Here is a 4382-nt window from a genome sequence, read left to right as displayed (position 1 = left end):
GTGTAAAACAACCTCAATCAATCAATCTGACCTGTCATCAAAGTTTTAAATGACTCAAACATTCCACACAATCATTGTCATTAACATTCAACTTCGTCTTATTACGGCCGTTGCAATGAAAAAATCTAATGAGCTTTAAAAAGTTTTAAAATCACTTTACAATGGTCATGCCGTATGTCATTAGGTTGAGTTTTATTGCTTCCTTATTTTGATAACTATCGGAAAGCCCATTAAAGTCTTTCCAAAGAACGTTTGAGGAGTTTTGCAACTAGCATCTGGCCTTATTAGACTGGATATATCTTGTATAATACATAAACGAAAAGAGTATGTTAGTTCGCGAATTTAAACCAGATATTACTAATTGCAAAACCGTCAAGCCTCTCAACCTAGGAGAGGGGACAATGTAATGAAAACAGTCCTATTCCTAATCAAAATATGTTTTAGTCAAGCATCAAAAAATATTGAATAATATTACGTTCCGTAAAACGCTCTCACTGTGCTTTATAATTTCTGTACGGTCAAACCAATTTCCTGGCATGTTAGATCTACTTGAAACTATTGACATGGGTATACCTATAACTTTCAATCCAGAGGTTGTTCTGAATTAAAAGAGCAAGTTATAGAGGCATATCCATTTCCCTCAACAACTCAACATAATGTATGCTTTTTAAGGGAATTCCACACAATCAACTGCGAGTTTTCAACTTCTACATCTTTGTTGCTGCCCACTAATAGTATTTGGCTTTTCTAAAGGCCAATTTTCTTCATCAGTGATCATCTATCTCTGGCTTTCTGTCTCTAAGCAAACATCAAGTGACATGTCCTATCTCCATGTCAGCTCCAGACGACAGTCAACGCTTTGACTCATTCTCTATAGTCCTTCCCACCTGCGAACGATTGTCGGTGTACCTTGTGTATTCCTAATCCCTGTGTAAGTTTCTGCGCTGAATTGAATATCCTTAGTGGAAGATCCGATGTATTTCGGTGTATGTCTGTGTGGACTTTTTTGTTTCCGCTGTAGACTGTAGTGCATCCTGCATACACAGTTGTAATATAGTGCTTTCATCTTCCATAGCATCTCATTCCATATACTACAAACTGGAATCGCTCTCTTCCAAGCATGGAAAAGCATTTCTTTTTAGCCAATTTTCAATGATGAAAGCAATTTTGCTACCACATTTGCCAGAGAGTGGTATTCTCGGCATGCCACTACTAAGCTTTGTTGAGCGTATCGCCAATGCCACTATAAAACTCAGTTCTGGTGGTACCAAACTTCGGTGGTATCCCTCAGTAGCAGCAATAGTGCCATTTTTCGATATCTAAATTGTATTTCAAAAGCTCACCGCCCTTGCTCTACTCTGTTGCATCTTCAAATCCATAGTAAGTGGGTGGTATCGTTTAACACGCAACAATATATAATTCTGCTAATTTAGAATAATCGAAGTTATACTGACGTTTATTACCATGACTGTTTTTAATTGGATGGGATTTTCATAAAGCTTTAACACGCTAATAGAGATCGTTGCACTAATTTTACTGATAATCATAAGCATTGAACTTTAGTTACCGACCGATGACCGATATGAGTAATGATACAAAATGTAGTTATGTCACATACTATTTTGCTTATTAGTCCGATGCATCTAATCCCTTCTTTTGCTCAGTTAAACGCATAATGTGCATCTGATTTTTGATTGACGTTCATTCATCGTAACTGAACTATAACGACTATAAATCCAGTCGAATGAAAGAAAAGTTTAATTGTAAACTTATATAATAAGGTTTTTATTTAATAATAAGCTTTGCTGTGCATTTATTACCTCAAAACAAAAATAAAAATAACATGACTTATCTAACATTCAAAAAACAAAAAGTTATGATGATGTTCACATTCACAGAGAGTTATTTCCATGGTTTGAATAATATCTTTCGAATTGTGCAGTTCCTCTAACTTCCTAAACTAAAGTTCGAAATAATTTAAAAACGGAAGCATTCAGGAAAATTATTTTTTTAATTAAACATCTTTAATTAAACATCATTTTTAAATTAAAACATCTCTGAAAATAATTTTAAATCATTAAAAAACAACATTGGAAACAATGTTGAAATTGAAAAAAATGGTATGATAATGTCGACCTTCTAATTTTTAAACATTTCTCCATTCTGGACTTTTTATCATTTTTACCCTTTCCGTTGTACACCTTCAAAATTCTTTAAAAAAAATTCAATTTAATTGAAATTTAGAGTCTTTTAAAAAAATTAGTGAAAAAAATTATTTTTGCGGTGAATATTTTTTTACAAGGCATCATCAGACACATTTCAGCGTTACGCGACACCATGAGCAACCGACTTTGGCGTACATTTTAGCCTGGATGTTGGAAATTTGCTTAAAGAGTATATGATTAAACGGGTCGTAAATAATGCCAACTAAATGTATTTTTTCTGACGGGTTGGTTTAGCAATTTAGATAGTTGTATCATGTACTGCAACCCGATACATTTTGTAACGAGACACCATCGCTGAATTCCGCTTTTTCAACCTTTGATGGCATACGTTCAGATATAAGCTCTGCCGTAACTTCATGAACCCTGGTTTCTTCTGGGCATTTGTTCTGGAGACCAAATCAAACAAAATGACATATTAGAACATAGGAAATACTGAATTTTTAGCGAAATACCCCCAAAAATATTTCGGTATGTTGATGGTGTCGCGTTACGAAAATGCGAGCTTTGTAAATGTGGGCATCCTGATTAGTTTTTAGTCATACTATTTTTGGCAAAGTTGTTGTTTAGGCTAATGCCAACAAGGTAATGCTATGACATTTTAATTAAGTTTAAAATTACGCCGATGGAGGCGTTCCATATCTACATTACTTTAGCCCGTATCGTACTGGAAATGTTTTACTTCATAAAAAAGCAATATCTCATTCAGACCTTGACCTTTTTTGATACTGTTTTCTTTAAAGTCAAGGGAAAACAAGAAGTTTATGAAAAGCTATCTTTCCGCACCCTCTACTTTTCGACTTGTAAATTAAAATAGCTGTATCTTTTATGAAATATTGGGCCCTTTCACAGAAGCCTCGACGAGCAACTCGTCTCGTTTGAAATACATGCACTTTTCTGCTACAATCTCACTCGAAATTGCACGAATTGGCCTCTGTCCAGATTAATCAGACCCGTATTGTTTGTTGTTTGACCACTCAAATGTCCTTCCTGAATTAGGGTAGCATCAATTTTTTCAACAAAATGACTACTTTAAAAAAATGTAACTTTTCAGTCCCTTGACCGTTTTCAAATCTTTGGGCAAAAAATGCAGGTAAGAGAAGATATGTTAAAAACATGAATGAATCCGGTTTTGGTGGGTTGTGTGCTGAATATTAAGTAGTGTCGCGATCATCAAGTATTGAGTGAGTTCGGTAGGAATATTTTTGATTTATATTGTACCTAGGGTTTGATGGGCTTGAATAAATGTTGAAAAGGTATTATTCAGCAACTCTCCAAGGAACAAGGAGGAGTGGAATTAGCCTGTTTTTTTTACTTTTTCGGAGCTTTTAGCACTGAAGACCAAAGAGATACCATCGTTTGACATTTTCTCAAAAAGCTCATACAATTTTACATAAAACATGAAGTTTTGAAGGATGTATACGTTTTATTTTCGGAGATGATTTTTTTTTTATTAAAATGTCATGATTTCTATTTCAGTTTTGTCATACAATGATGGTCCTTAGAATTGAAACACTATTTTTGAATAACTCTAACATCAAACCTGCTCATTCGTTTTTCAATCTTGGTGCATCAAAATAAAGGTAACCAAAAGATTTAAAAAAAAAATAACAGAAAGCGAAGGCAAGTATTGTTGATTTTATATTCAATACGACAGCGCAAAAGCGCAATGAGATTGAAAATGTAACTTTAAGCCAAATCTATTGAATATGTTTATAAAAAGTATTTTATTATTGATGTATTTTTTTGTAAAATATATGGATGCAAAAGGCAGTATTTACGCCAAAAAGCAAAAAAACACTAGAAACTAAACCTAGCAATTAAGTCAACTGCGTTTCCATAATTTATTTTTTATTTACAGGCACAAAAGACATTTTTACATCTATCTAAATATATAAAAATGCAGCTCTGTCTGTCTATCTGATCCATATAGGCTTGGAAACTACTAAAATGATCGGTGTGAAATTTTGTGTATGGGTTTTAGGGGCTTTCTCGGCCCCGGTGACTAAGATAGTTCGAGACCTCTCCCTCTTCTGGAAGGGAGGAGTCCCATACACATGAAACACTAATTTCTGCACATCTCGAAAACTAACCAAGTAAATGAAATCAAATTTGGCATGTGGATGTTTTAAGGGGTAACGAATATGTCCATATTAGTTT

This window comes from Wyeomyia smithii, chromosome 2 (assembly GCF_029784165.1).
Source record: "Wyeomyia smithii strain HCP4-BCI-WySm-NY-G18 chromosome 2, ASM2978416v1, whole genome shotgun sequence".
Taxonomy (NCBI): Eukaryota; Metazoa; Arthropoda; class Insecta; order Diptera; family Culicidae; genus Wyeomyia; species Wyeomyia smithii.
This window is presented reverse-complemented; position numbering follows the sequence as displayed.